At 35.5% G+C, this 16705-nt stretch overlaps 1 protein-coding gene across 7 annotated transcripts in view; it reads right to left on the minus strand.

Moving 5' to 3' along the window:
• DLG2 (discs large MAGUK scaffold protein 2) overlaps positions 1-16705 on the minus strand; it is an 839012-nt gene that overhangs the window by 525006 nt on the left and 297301 nt on the right. The window lies entirely within an intron of this gene.

Consider the following 16705-nt stretch of genomic DNA (forward strand, 5'->3'; position numbering starts at 1 on the left):
ATAGAATATTTCAGGTGAAAGGAATTAAAAAGAAAAAACCTAAACTCCTCAGCTTTCTTAGCCTTTACTACATTGACTACACTGCTGATCAAGTTCGATTGTGAACTTCAGCCCAATCTGACTGGGAATGCATCAGACATGGTGTAGTTAGAAGGACAGATATTTTAAGGTGTCTTCCAATTACATCATGATTTTGATTGGTGTTAATTGGTTGGACTGAGAGCTACAGAACTTTGCAAAGTATATCTGTAATCTATCCAAGATTCCTCATCTTCACTGCGGGCACCCTGCTTGAAGTCAACATCATCTCTCACCTGGATTACTTCCACAGCCTCTTAACTACTCTCCTTGGGCCCTCTATTGTCATCTTTCAACCCATTCTACACACAGTGCCCAGGGTGAAGTGAACATAGTTGGTTGTTTACTCACCTTCCATTCCCCAGTTCCCTGATTTTTTTCAGGACATCTATTCCTTAGCAAATATTTGTTAAATAAGTGAAAGAATAAGTCTAAGTTCAATTATTGGGCCCTCCATTTCCTAAGTTTGTAAATATTGGTCATTTTCTTAACCTCCCTAAGCCTCCTTATTCTCATCTGTAAAATAGATATATAAGTAGTAATACCTACTATAAAGACTTTGGGAGGAAAATAAATGAGATAATGTACATATAAATTCTTAGCATAGACCCTGGTATATAGTAAGTACCTAATAAATGATTGTTATTGGTAGCAGTATAAATTTGTTCATTTATAATATTCTTATTAGATCCTTTCCATAATCTTATGGAATAAAATTTATTAAGATAGAAATGAGAGTTGTACCAACTGGTTAAATTCTTTGTAGAAAAGTGTCAGGGATTTGGGTAGAGATTCAATATGATCTCACGGTTTCCTAGTTCAAAATTTGGACTCATTCTTCTTAGGATCACATACTGTAAATCCTCACTTAATGTTGTTGGCAGGTTCTGCAACTTTAAGCAAAACAACATATAACAAAACCAATTTTACCATAGTCTAATTGAGATAGACAAAAGTGAAAAGTGAAGTTCCTATAAGATATCATCACCATTATAATGAAATGACATTAAGTGAAACACCATTATTTGAGGACCTGCTGTACATCTAATGTGAACAGTTTGCTCTATATTGTGTACATCAATTCAAAATTATAACATAGTAGTAGAAATATTATACAAAAAGCATAGAAATAATTTTTATACCTACTTGAGGAGCTGAGATATTGGAAATCTTATGTCATCTCTATAATTTTTTATACCTATTTGAGGAGCTGAGAAATCTAATCTCATTGAGAACCCTAATTAGCCTCAAAATCCTGAAATGGAACATTTTACTTACTAAGATTTAGTGATGTCATTTCATCATAACAGATGCTATGGCTTTAATGGATTTACACATACATTTCCTTTCTAACTGACTGAAAAATAATTCACAGAAAACTACCAATTAAAATTGTTTGGAAGATGGAGACATTGTGGGTGCCAGCCTCCCTGCAGCAGCTGGTCCTTTGAGAGTGGGTAATTTTTTCATCTCATGATAATGCAAAAACATAATGTTTACCATCACCCTGTGCTCAGAATACTAATCATATCTTAAAACACTGCTTGTCTCGAAGGGAGTAGATGATATTAAAAAAATATTCTCCAGGCTGTATCATTTCAAATGAATAAATTTTTTCCTTTTTTATACAGTGTAAACCTTAATTGTTGATTGCTGGGGTAAGGAAATCACAGCCTAAATCAGATGGTTTTTCCTGAACATGTGGATGAAGTAGGCAGCTTTACTGCACTGAGAAGAGCATTGGACTAGCCATCAGGAGGCTTGGATATGCATCCCAGCTGTATATCAGCTATGTGACTGTGGTCAAATTACTTCATCTCTTTGAACTTCAGTTTCCCATGGAGAGAGAGTAGGCATGCCCAGAGTTAGTGGGAGGAGTAGCCAGATAGGTAACAGATATGGAGGTAGGTGTCAAATGTAATATAAGACTCATCAGAGAGTTACAGCTATTGATAGGTGAGTCAAAGATGCTGTGCTCAGGAATTGTTAAAAGGTAAACAGGATGGAAATTGAAATTTTTAGGGGACCTACTATCTGTGATACCATTCTAGTCACTTCATTTATTTGCTCTCACTTAAATTAGAACAATTATGAAGTATTAATTCTCATTTTGTAAGACATTAAATTTTACTGACAGCATACAGTGTTGGTGAGGGCATGAACATGATTTCTAACTGGGTTTGTCTTTTTCTGAAGCCTATGCTGATATAAAGTTATTCAGACTTCTTTTAAATTAAAAAAGAAATTGAGAGTATAAAAATGGAATTTACATTCAAATTCTTAAAATAGGAAAGAATACTAAGCAAAACTAGGGCACTCAATTTTCCTTCTTCCCAATCACTTCAAATAGCATTTAATTAGAAGGTCATAATTATTTGAAATTAATTTGCTTCCTCTACCAGCAGATAACCTCTGTGAGTAAAGCTACGACTTGTATTCATTTTGAAACATATAGATATACTACTAGCTTTAAAAAAATACTTTGTCCCAGTCAATTGTGCAGCCTTTATTTCTGACACATTGTTTTAGAGAGCCATTTGCATATAAATATTCTCTTTACTCTACCCACATAATTAAGTTCATAGTTTTACTCCTTCAGTGTTTGTTGTTTTAGGAATAAGTCTACAATATTCTTTTTGTGGACGAGAATGGTCCATGAGATTAAAAGAGTAATTTTAATCTTTTCTTGGTCTCATTTCCTTTGGACATTCTGGTACATTTCCTTGCGGCAAATATCTTAGAAACAAAAAGAACATGTCATTATTAACATGTCTATGGAATCATATTTAAATTTTGCACTAAACAATTTAGTATTCTGGAACATGACATAGTATCACTGAAAAATTAAATAATTCTTAAGAAATTATTTGTTCCATTTTGAAGATATAATTTAACATACCATGTATGATATATTTTCTTTCATAGATATTAAAGTGTGTTTTGTTGTAAAATAAGACATAATTTTATACATTTTTAAGGATGTTAATTCATTAAAATAATGGATTCTTGCGTTAAAATTCAGAAATTCCTGTTTATTATACATTAAAAAGTGCTGGAAAGAGGGGATTCCTCAACAAATTAAGAATAGAGCTACCACATGACCCAGAAATCTTTCTTTTGGGTATTCACCCAAAAATTTTGAAAGTATTTATTTGTAAAAGTATATATACACCTCTGTTCATTGCAGCATTATTCATAGTAGCCATGACATACAAAACAACCCATGTATTTCAATGAATAGTTGGATAAAGAATATGTGATATATACATACAATGGAAAACTATTTAGCCATGAGAAAAATGAAATATTACCATTTGCAACAACATGGATGGATCTTGAGAGCATCATGCTGAGTGAAATAAGTCAGACAGAAAAGGACAAGAGTCATATGATTACACTCACATGTGGGATATAAAACAGAAAGCAACAAATGAACAAACAAAACAAATAAGAACAGAAGTACTCATCGACACAGTATAGTGGTTTCCAGAGGAAAGGGGGCAGGAGGTTGGAGAGGGTAACGGGGTCAAATGAATGGTGACAGAAGGAGACTAAACTTTGAGTGACAAGCACACAGTGAAATATACAGGTGATGTATTATAATATTGTATGCTCAAAATGTATATACTCTTATTAACCAATGTCAACCCAATAAATTTAGTTTAAAAATATTGGAAGAAAAGATAAAGTTTCAGCTCTGGTTCTTTATGAATGTTGAGATTATGGGTATTTTTAACACCATATTTCCACTTTTGTGTTTCTTCCAAAGTTTTATATGGGCTTATATCACAGCAGAGAACCTAAGAACAAGGGCCTGGGAGCCTTGGTTACATCTAGGTACAAATGGGGCGTTGTTCCAGCTCTACCACTTAGGAGCTGTGCGACTTTAGGGAAGTCACTTTGACATCTCAGAGCCTCAGTTTCTTCACCTGAAAGTAGGAATAATGTGATTGCTGTAAGGATTAAATGAGATAATCTTGTGATATACTTAGTTCAGTGCCTGACCAACAGTATGGTATTATAGTCTTGAAAAAGAGACAAGAACTTTTGCATGAGAAAGGAGGAGGTGAGACTGCGGTAGAGGAAAAATTACAATGAAAGGAAAGAAAGGAAGAGGGAGCTACAATCAAGATACCAAAAGAATTTTTGAAATTTTGTATGAGAAAGGGAGGAAGAGATACGATGAATGGTATGTGGGAAAGAAAATGCAGAAATGAGGCTTTTAGTAAGTCTAATTTTATGGAGTATGACATAATTCTCCTTTCATCTTCCTCTTCCCCTACGACCAAGAAAACAGTCAGTTGTTCTGATGGAAATTATAGCTTTATGGCAGCTTTGGTGAAAGCTTCTAAAAATCAGCATGCTTGGCAGAATTCCCACCAACTTATGTCTACCCTGTCCTTGCCCCGCTCCATACGTTTAACTACACCCAGCCATACTCAGACCCTCTCAAGGCTTGATTCAAAAGGAGGTTTTAGGTCATAGGGTCTGAAACCTAACTCTACAGTAGCTATTGGTTATTACAGGGTGTCCCCTAATTGGCTTATCCTTTATTTTTCTCCATATAGTTCTTACTCTTCTCTTTGGTCAAACTGATGAATTAATTATAGATCAAATGGTTACATCATGGGGAAACCTGATCAATGTTTAATGTGCTGGATGAAATGCAATAATACATTATCCAACAGAAAACCCTAGCTGGGGGATTACACTGCACACACTTAATGAAAACAATCACTCAAAACTATCAGAATCTATTTAAAATAAATACCTCTATAGATTGTATGTGAACTGCAATGAAACCAGAAAACTTCTTAAGGTTAAGGTAGCAAAAATGTCTTATATTTCTTTTATTTGAAGGCTCACTAAAAGTAGGTTAAGAACAAAAAATAGGTGCTCAAAACTTTATTTAAGGAAAGAGAGGTGCTTTATTCTAGTGAACAGAGAAAAGTGGGGAAAAAAATGCAACACACACATACAAACTCACACATGTACAAATAGAGGATGACCCAAGTGGCTTCAAATCATTATGACCTTTTCCAAATCTACTTAATATGTCTGTCTGCTCTCTTCCTCTGCCCTCTCATGAAGCACATGTAAATGTTCACTGAGGATCTTTAAAGTCCAGCACCAACTAAGGTGTCTCCTTATGGAAACTTCTTACCTAAAAACATTTCATTTAGTTCATTGACCTTATTGTGTGCTATTAGTCTATTAAAACCGAGGATAAAATAGTAAACATCAGCAAAATTGAACAGTTTTACAGAAAAGAAAAAGGACTAATGTTTTGGAAGCATCAGAGATATGCTGATATAGTAATGTCTACTGGGACTTTTTGTCCATAAGCATCCACATGGTTGCAGAAGCAGTGACAAGTTCACAGAGGTTATCATGGCTACTTGTCAAGTTTGGTCAGTCCCTGTTTTGGGGAATCTGGAATTGAAACCATGAGATTCAGAGATACTGTCTGAACAAAAGAAATACTGGTAGAAGCTTGATATTGGAGCAATTTTCTTGTCTATAAAACAGTAAAAGCATATTTTCAAGAAGATAGGGAATAAAGAAGACATAAGGAAAGAAGCAGGGCTTCGGAAAGAGAGAGGGACCCTTTTGGGCTCCCCAGAGGACTGCCCCGAAGTTCATGGTTGTTCTTCCCAGGACCTAGTTGTTCAACTTATCCTTTGCGAATATACTCCAAGTGTCTTTCTAATTCATACCCCTCTTTGATTAAGTAAGCTCAGGTGGAGCTTCATTACTTGCAAAAAAACCCCCAAAAATCTATATATTGACTTTGTGACCAGAACTTTACGAGTTATCTTCCTTAGCTCATTCCTATTTTCCTGTAAGGATTTTGTCTTTTAATACTTAATTAAAATTCATTTGTCTTTTGGGAAGTCACCCCTGGCTCAACTGGCTAGTCCTGTGTCTCCCCACCTGGCAGCCTATGCTACCTATTAAAAGAGTTACTAGCCTTAGCAAATTAAACCATAGGACACCTGGTCAATTAAATTTGGATTTCAGATAAAAATAATAATAATTATTGTTGAGATGAATACCTTTTTTAGAGTAAGTACATTTACTACCATGTTCGGAAATACTCATACTAAAAAATTCCTTGTGTTTGCTATTCAAATTTAACTAGATGTACTCTACTTATACAAATACAGTATTTATAAAAGCAAGGAACTGCGCTTATTATACTGAACTGTGGTCTTTGGTTTATTGAAATGGCGTAATACTTAACACTGTGGGATGTATTTACATTGTGTATTGTGTATATATTCTTTAATCTAAGCAGAAACATTAGAAGGAAGACATTGTTTTCTTCCTTCTGCAACAAAAACTAAAATTCAAACAGGCCTATAATGATGGTAAGTGGTAATCTCAAAGCTCATGCACTACACCATCCACTCCTCCCTGGTCTGCAAAGAATAATTTTGGGACTTATTTAAGGACCAACCCAACTGCTGACCACTAGTATGGTCAAGGATCACACTGGAAAACAGTAAGCTCAGGCCAAACAACAAAATCTAGATCAATGGTTCTCAGACTTTCGAGTCTATTGGAGATACCTGGGGGGTTTATTGAGTTGCCTATTGCTGGGCTCCATCCTTAGAGAGTGTCTGATTCAGTAGGTCAGGAGCAAAAGAGAGGATCCACATTTCCTAGCTGATGTTGGTCTGGGACCATACGCGGAAAACTACTTCTCTAGGTTTTGAAGGGGCACTCTACTTGGCATGTGCATGGTTCATTTAAAAATAAACAGGTGTGCTCAGTCTTATGTAGACCTAACTGACTGTGACAGAAGTCCTGCATTCTCACTGTGGTGCCAATCCCTCAATTTTGCAGCTTTTTGTTATTTGGAATGAAGTCTCTAAGGGAATCTGGACCAGGAGTCTACAGCTGCCACACCATGTGAGACTATGCATATGCAGGCCATTTTCCAGTACTCATTTTATATTTGAGGCTCTTTCCCTTCAGCAAAGACTAAGTGATAGCTACTTGATTCCACATTTTAAAAATAAGGCTTCTGCTCTGTCTCTAGTTCTGGGTGAGAGTAACTCAGGTTTATGATCCATAGAAGCCATCTCCTACCGTGAATATACTGTTTTTCTTTTTTCATTTACCACTTCATTTCCCTTATATAAAATGCTTATAGGATTCTCTGCAGCTGTCATCTGGGAAAGATCACAGCTTTCCACAAAGGAGGAAGAAATTGCTATTTCAGCATCAGTGATTGGCCTTTCGGCAGTTGCCCAGAAAAGTAGAGAGGCCAGTAACAAATCTTGAGCCAGGTAAATCGGTGAACACAACATGGGAAATAGGCATTGAGTGGGAATTTCAGAGGCAGAGACTTACAGGACTGGAGATTACTTAGCCCACTAGTCCAATACTCTGTCCACAGGTGAGAGTGCATGTCAGCTTTCATGAATCAAGGTCCTGGTACCTCCCAGCTGGATTACTGCAGTAGTGTTCTGGCTGTTTTTCCTGAAGCCAGGTTAACTAGTCCCTCTCCACTTCATCCTGACACACAACCTCAACTCAGCTTCAACTTCCTAAAGTAACCCAATCGTCATTGCCTCTCCCCTTAAAAAGTTGCTAAGCTTTTATAAAATAAAATCTGCATTTAATTTATCTTTGTGTTCTTAGTGTCTTGTACACGGTTTTTACTTAAGAATGAATGGGCATCATGGAAGGGCCTCTAAACCTGACCTCTTTTTATACCTCTCACATTCCTTCTCTAGCTTATCTGCATCCTCTCTGTCCTGAGATCATAACGAGCTCATTTCTGCTTCTGCATTGTATTTATGGTGTTTTCTGCCTACCAAATTTCCACCACAAATCAGCCCAATTCAAGGCCAAGGTCATACTCCGTAGCCTTATAAAACATTTCCTAATCACTCAAGTCCTCATTGCCCATAAGACCTGAAGTACAAACAAACACATGGTATATTCTCATAAATTGATACAGCCACTTTGGAAAACAGTATGAAGTCTTATCAAACAATTAAAAATAGAGCTACCATATGATTCAGCAATAAATACTTCTGGGTATTATTAAAAAAACCAAAAACACTAATTTAAAAAGATTTATACACCCCTGTGTTCACTGTAGTGTTATTTACAATAGCTAAGATATGGTAATAACCTAAGTGTCCATCAGTAGATGAATGTATAAAGAAGGTGTGATATATATTTGATAAAATATATATTTCATTATATACACATATTAAGCAATACATTCTAAAATGCTGGATTTGTTTTCCTATTTTCCTGTACTCACATCTACTAAAATCCTATAAATTTATATGGATCAGCATAAATAAAATTCATAGTTATATATTTTCTCATTCTACTTTGATTTGACCTTATGATGTCAATTGAATATTTCAATGAAAAGGTGAGAACCATAAGGAGCATAGTATCATGGGAAGAATACTGAGTTATAAACCAGATGTGAATTCTAATCCTGATTCTGCCACTTTCCACTTAAGTATTTTTTTTTCATCTCTGTGTTTAAGTTGAGTCCAGTGATTTTGAAATTCTCTTCTAGCTCTTGTGTTCTGTAAAGCTGAGTTGAAGGTCAGCATGGCCACTGTCTCTACTTGGAAGCCTGGAGTGCTGCTTAAATGGAGCAGAGAACCAAATTATCCTTATCTCCTCTCCATTGAGCACGCTGTACTTCCTTTTAAGTTTGTATCAAGGTAATTCATTCTCTCAACAGAAATAGGGAATTATCGTTCTCTCTCAGCCACAAATCTAATCTTTCATACAATTTTTTAGATTTAGACTTTTTCTTTATCTCCACCTATCCTATCTAAGATCTGGCCTTGTTATCAGTCACCTAGACTCTGGAAAAATATTTTTAACTACTCTTTTGCCTCTATTTTTAACCCTTATTTATAATCCATCTTCCAGTTTATTGCCATAATGGTGTTGCTAAAATATATACCTGATTTCTTTATTCCCCAATTTAATAGCCTTCAACTGCTCTCCATTTCCTAAGATTTTCAAACATTTTTACTACCTAAGCAAGAAAGGTCTATCTTCAAATCTTGGAGGCCACGTAATATATACTTTTAATTGTTTATATAAAATAAAGGCAAAGTGTCTGTGATTTCTGCAGTGGGGAGGAAAGGGATTCAGAGCAGAGCCTGTAGAAAGACCCTCATGTGTGACTCATTGGAGGGCTCTGAGGAATGCAGAGTCCAGGGCCCGCATAGGACTGAGCAGGAGTACTGAGCACTGAAAGAAGCCAGGGCAAGCCCTTTCTCTAAGCCCAAGTGCCCTGGTGCTGACCTGTGTCTCCTGAAGTGGGTGTCATTTCCTAATTCCCATAAAGGCTTCCAATCGTCCAATGATCCAATGCTATACAGAGTCAGGCTCCCAATTCTTCCTGTGTTTGCATCTTTGACCACCTCTCTCTTGTCCCCTTCACACCAGCCACACTGGCCCTACTTGTTTCTAATATGTGCCTAGCTCAATTCTGCTTTAGAGAGCTTATACTTACTATTCCCTCAGCTTTAAAAAGTCTTTTCCCTTATTTTTGTTTGACAGGTTCCTTTTTGTCATTAAGATCTTACCTTGAATGCCACCTCCTTAGACAAGCCTATCTGAATCACTCAATCTAAAGTCACAAGGCACTTCTCCTATATCACTATGCCCCATTTTCTGCACAGAAGTTATTACTTGTGATATTTTCCATATTTGTTTTTCTTCTGCTCAATAGAGGAAACCTATAAGCTCCTCTGCAGGAATCTTGTCTGCCTTGTTGACCATTTTATATTCAGCGCCAATTCCATAACAGACACTCAAAAATAGTTGAAACAAATAAATGAACAAATGAAGGGAAAAACAAATAAGTAATCGTTCTACCTAGTTTGGATTGGATTTGTCGACAATAAAGTATATACAATCTTATTGCACAAACTTGAATTCTGTTAGCTCTAGCTCAAAGACCAGCTTGAATTTAAACCCATAATTATTGGAACTACTTAGTATTGTCAAAGACTATGAGCAATTCCCTACAGAGAAGATAATGCTAAATTGCCTGGAGGTGCTAATTTTCAAGGGTAGATGATTAGTGATGCTGTTGTCTGACCTTTTCTGAGCTACAATAATCAGCTGTTATTTTTGTGATCCCATAATACCCATACCCTTTATCTCTTCCTAGGCTAATTCATATTTTATAAAATAAATTCAGATTAATTTTGTGATGAAAAGTCATGACATGTTTTGAAGTACTAGACCTATTTTGTGATTTCATAGCCACTAATGGAGCTCCCTGATTTCATGTTTATATGGGTCTTTGTCAATGGTATTTCAGTCCCTTATACCTGTCTCAGCTGTGGAGGTAAAATTCAGAGGCCTATGGAGGGATGGTAGCCAGAGGGATCAGGGACACCAAGAAGGTCACCTTTGCTCACAAACATGTTCCTGCTTTCAGTAACTGGGCTTCATTTGAATTCATAATTTTCTCTTTTGAAGTCCAAACAGAAATAAAAAACACATTGGTGCCCATCAGCTGCACATTTTAACCATCCATGTAGACAGTGGGACTTCATTTTAGAGCATGGGTAGACCAGAGTACTCTCGAAGGGGAAATTTTATGGAAGATCTTTAAATTAGAAGAGGCCAGCAGCACAGGGCAGTAGGGGGGAGTAGGCACCAGAAGATAAAGGAGATCAGAAACAGATTCCACAGTAAAAGCAGACATTTCCTAGTACTACTGTGGCAACAAATGTAGGAACCTCTCAGAAAAGTGTTTATAAGACAGTCTAACAATATTTTGTTTTGTTCTTAAAGCCTGGAAATATGCTGGGCAGGTATTACTACATTTTCAAATTAAAAATCAGAATTAGACAAGTTAAATAACATACTTAAATTCATATGGCAGGTAAGAGACAACAATAAAAATTACACATTAGTTTTATGGCTCCTGGTCTTGTTTTCTTGCCATTTATCAGCCCTGTTTATTCTGTTGTCACTTGGTCTTCCTGTTACAATTGTCTGGCTAAACCTCAATCCTGACTGACTGAACCCGACCATTATCTTCTTCATTGCATTTTCCTGAGTAGCTGAACACTGAAGTGGTAGAGAAAAATCCACAAATGACAGAAGTCACTATAAATTCCTTATCTCTAAATACCCTGGTCAGCTTGCGATTCCTCCTTCTGCAATGACAATATCAGTTCCAGCACATAATTTTGCTTCATATTTCCAAGAGAGGAAAAAGAAGCCATGTGATGAGAAGTCCCTTAATTTATTATGCCACGTTTACATAGTTAACTGTGTGCAAACTCATGTTCTCCCCTTCTCTTGTTACAAGGAAGAAAGTGCCTCTTCGAATACCAAAGACTCATCAGTTCACATTTTCTTAAAACCTGCCTTGATCATTTATATCATGCATCCTCAAACCCAGTCTTTCTACTTAACAGTCTCAGAACATTCAAACATGCTCTGGTATCTCCTAGCTTTTGAAAACTTTTCATTGAACTAATACCTCCCTTGGCTGTCTTGTCTCTTTCCTCTTCACAAGCCAAGTTTATCAAAACAGCTGTTTACATACACTCTTCATTTTTTTCTTCCCAGTCTTTATCCCATTCTAATCTGAGTCTTCTCACAATATCTCTACCAAGAAAAATACATTAAATATTCCCAGGAAATTTACCAGTAAACTGGTTTTGGCCACATTTAATACAATCTCCTTAGTCCTCACCTTTGTTGATTTCACAACAATGTTAGGGCTAGTTGCTACCTCCCTCCCTGCTCCTGGCTCCTTCTCGCTTTTCTTCCTACCATTCTGCTCATTTGTTTTTATTTTTTAGAAATTGAACTTATAAAATGCTTATTAATGGAAAAAAGTATTTTATTGTGCTATAATGTTTTTTAAGTGGAGCATGTAATTTATTTGTATTACATCTTTTTTCCGGGAAGGATTCCTAATGACTTACAAAGATACATGCAACATATTGTTGGTAACGTTACAGAAATAAGGGGTGATGAACTCAGGACTGAGGAAAAAAACTTGAGATGGAAACAGGAATAAAATCTGTATGCAAAGTACATGGGCTGAAGTCATAAGTGTTTGTTAGAGGATCACAAATTTGACTCTGATTTTTAGAAGCTAGTTCAGCGAGAAATACGGGGAGGGGAAGTAGGTTTATAGTCATGAGTACATGAAACATAGAGTTGATTATTTTCCATATCAACAACTATAAACCTATTTTTGTGCCACCCTGTATAATCAGTTATGGTTCGGTGACCATGAGAGAAAAAAACCATTTCTGCCTTAACAGTCCCAAAGACTCCTTATTGAAAAACTGAACTACACCCTTAAAAAAATAGAGCATTTCAAAGGGCTGTGTTGTGTTTTGCTCACTCATTTTTAAATCTTCATTTTAGTTCCATTCTAATCTATTGATTTTCATACTTAAAAAACAAAAGCAAGAAGAACAACAACAAAAACAAATAAACAACCTATGCTCTGTTTTGCATGTTTTAAATTGACATCTAGGTTTTTCATTATATATGTTTAAATAATAACAAAAGATATAATTTCTGGCCTATTGTGAATTGTAAAATTTTATTTTTAACTGCTACATCATAATTTCAAATGCATATAGTAGAATATAAATATATACTGCTTTGAAATCTATGTTCACCAATTTAAAATATAAATTAAGATTTTTTTTTGAGCAGTTGGAAATTTCACATTGTTGCTATTTCCTCTGTGAACTAATGCTTTATTTCACTTCAGGAGAGTCTTATTCTAAGATATTTTATGTTAGAATATCTTATATGGACCATCATAACAACTTAAATGAAACATAATTTCAGGTACAAATGTAACTGTTATGATTATTTTAAAACTTTCGAAGATACAAAACTCTAAATGTTAAACATTTTTGTCTGGACTGAGTTATCATGATTATCAACAGTACACATTGGTAAAAATAACCTAATATATTAGGGATTTTAATTTATAAACCTAAGACGATAAAAATGTAATTTTTTTTAATGGGGAGAGTAGAGTTTTTTAAAATTAGTTCATGTTTCTACTGATGAATATGAATTAAGGGTAGAATGAGACATGACTCCAAATTTCTATTTTTCATTTCTACAAATGTAAATGATAAAAAAACTTGTTCACAGATACAAGTGGATAGAAATAGGAAGAGAATTTTGAATTCCTTTCAGTTATATGCCTCAAATCCTATGATCTGTCATTAAAACTATTTTAATAATCTACCAGATGATAATTGATTTTCAATTTTATTAAGAGCAAAAATTGGAAAACCACATGGCTTAAAGAAAAGATTAATTACTCATTCATTAGAGTCATTGAATTTCTCATCGTAAGCAACAACATTTCAGATTTTTATATATACCTAGTAGTAAAGTAGTATTGTTAAGTAAGTAGTAAAGTAGTCCTAAATAGTAAATGATTGTAAGTAGTACTTGGAGTCATAGTAGGATTTGGGGTGGGTCCAACATACACCTATTATTTATAAAATGGGAGCAGAGGAATTATAAATGGAAAAATGGGAAAGGAGAATTAGTATGCAGCTGCAGGCTACTTCTTGGGCAGATCAAGTTAAAGATCTGAAACCTGAGTCCCACAACTTTATCCATGTAGTTCTAGATGTATGTATTACTCAATTTAAAACTCTATGGTGTATCCTACTTCAAAATATTTGAGTAATTCAAGACTCAGTTCTTGGCCCTCTTCTCTTTTTAGTCTATATGTTTTTAAGTTAATCTCTTAATTTATTTGGCTTGAAAGATTCACAGTTATGTCCCTAGCGAGATCTCTTAGTTTCAATCTGTATGTTCAACTACCTATTTGATATCTTCACTGGAATTCCTCATAGGCATCTTAAACTTAACATTATCCAAAGTAAAATTTAGATTCCAAATTTGCATCTTTACCAGTCTTTGCCAATTGTTATGCTCCATAGACCAAAGTCATCCTTGGGCAGTACTACTAGATGATAAATTCTATGCAATTAAGGATATAAGATACTCAGTCAGTATCTGATATGAGGTCCAGGACAGAGAAGACACTGATGTTTATTTTAAAGAAATACTGCTTCCCTTCACATCCTACTCCAATGAATCATTAAGCTTTAATGATCATTAATTAATCATTAAGCTTTATCAAGTTTACTCCTTAAGTATATTTCAAAATGTGTCCACTTCTCAGTCTTTTTGTCAGCTTCTAATCCCAGGTGCCATCATTTATCATGTGAATTACTGCTGTGGCTTCTTCAGCTGCATTCCCTACGTGTGTTCTTGTCAGCCAAGTCAGACTCCCACAGCAATCAGTGATCTTTATAGGCAGCAATTTAATCCAGCCATTTTCTTATTGAAACATTTAAAGTTTTATGTTGCTTTTAGAAGGATTAAAAAACAAATTACTTACTACCGCATCCAAGGTTCTCTCTGCCTGATTTCTCATTCACCTCTCCATTTTCACTTTAGGCCTGTCCACCTCCTCACCGGCTCTAGTCCCGGTGGCCTCGTCCCTTTTCCTCCTCAGGCTTTTGGGCATGTTGTCTCTGCCTGAAGACTCCTCCAGCCCTTCCCCCCTGGCTTACACGTGCCCTTTATGGCTCAGCTTAAATCTCTCTTGTATAAAACTTCCTTTGGACAACCTAGACTACACTAAGTCATGCTATTACCATTTTTCACAGCTTACGTACTTTCATAGCACTCATTTTGACTCTAAATTTGCTTATTACTCTACTAAACTGAAAGCTTCACAAAGACATAGATCCTGTTTTTCTTGTTTTCCTACTCTAAGCTCCAAGGATCTGATACATAGCAGAATACTCAGTATATATTGGACAAATGGATAAAAAATGTCTGAGAGTAAAATGGAAGGCTCAGTGTCAGTTAATAAATACTTGTTTCACTATTTAGATTTGTCACTTCACTTAATTTTCAACTTCAGTGACTTGCCATAGGAGTAGATGACGGTGACATCATCTCACTCAAGTTGATTTGTCCCGCTACAGTGAAAATCCCTAGAGTAGCTCCTCTTGCTCCTCACACTCACGCAACACTTGCTCTGATCATTCCCTTTTTTAACTTACATTTGCACATCTACTGGCTCAACCCAATGTCAGAGAAGTGGAAACGCAAAGGAGAGGAATTCATGGCACATAAAGCAGCTCTGGTACTCGCACTCTCAGCCAAATAGTTAGTCAATAGGATGCTGTAGTTTGAATGAAGCTCTAAAATGTATGATTTTACAATATACACTTGGGAAATAAATATTAAAAGAGCTTATTTGTGTTCTTCCACAGACATGAACAGAGGAGGCAGCAAATAATTCATTCTTTAATTGATTGTTTTCTGAAAGGAAGCATTGTTTTCCTCCACCCTAATGTCTACCTTTTTTAAAAAAGTAATTTAGTACTAAATTAGATTGTAATATTTAAAGAAGTTAATGGAAGATAAAAGAGGGAAATTATATTAATGTTTTAATTAGTGCAGGGTATTGTGAATTATAAACTAGGGCCCTAATAGCTGTGTTCTAAACACGAGACTAACTTACATAACTAAAAATGATTGGGGCTTATTTCAGATAATGGGTAGATTTTACAAACCAATTATGGGTCACTTGCCTGAGGTTGACTTGTAAATTGTTTTAACTCAGAGTTGCAGTAACACCAATACTGAATGTTAATACCTCTTTGGGAGCTTGGTTTTTTCCCAGTAAAATCTGTTATTTTTGAAAAAATAATGCTTTAAATTTTTTAAAAAAATTTTAGACAGAAGGGAAGGGAGGGAGGAAGACAGGCAGAGAAACGTCAATGTGTGGTTGCTTCTCTTGCTCCCCTATCAGGGACCTGGCCCGCAACCCAGGCATGTCCCCTGACTGGGAATCGAACCAGCAACCCTTTGGTTTGCAGTCTGGCACTCAATTCACTTAGCCACACCAGCCAGGGCAAAAACTATTATTCTTAATTCATTCATCTGTGATGTATAAGCAAACTTCTGGTCTATAAGTTTTTAAACCAAAAAAAGTAGTAAGTATTACTGGAGCCAATTCTCAAACATTTCAAACCCAGAAATGTGTGAAAAACAACTTACCTGGGGATAGTTACCTTTTTCTCCCAATAACTGTTAGAGTTTTTAATCCCTCCTGCAAAGGTGTTTTATAGTGTAATAAACAACTTAAATGATCAATAATAGGGTAGAAGTTAAGTAATGTTACACCTATGTGATATGAAACTATGCAGATATTTAAACTAATGTTTGCAAAGTATTTTTTATGTAAGGAAATGACTATCTTATAATATTAAACAAAAAAGACAGACTAAAAAGTTCAACTATATAAAAATCTTCCCTGAATATGAAGGCATATAATAAATAGATCCTTTTGGTGATGGAATTATGAATGATTCTAATTTACTCTGTAAAATACATATTTCCCAAATTTTCACAATGAATATGCATTACTTTTAATCAATGTACAGAAGTGTGTGGGTGGAGGGTGCAGAAGGATGGAGGGAGATCTTTTATTTTTTTTTTTCTAAGAGTTTTACTTATTTTTAGAGAGAAGGGAAGGCAGGGATAAAGAGGAGAGAAACATTGACATGCAAGAGAAACATGGATC

The sequence above is a fragment of the Pteronotus mesoamericanus genome, unplaced genomic scaffold (genome assembly GCF_021234165.1).
Source record: "Pteronotus mesoamericanus isolate MK-2021 breed Mesoamerican mustached bat unplaced genomic scaffold, CSHL_Meso_final contig_33, whole genome shotgun sequence".
NCBI lineage: Eukaryota > Metazoa > Chordata > Mammalia > Chiroptera > Mormoopidae > Pteronotus > Pteronotus mesoamericanus.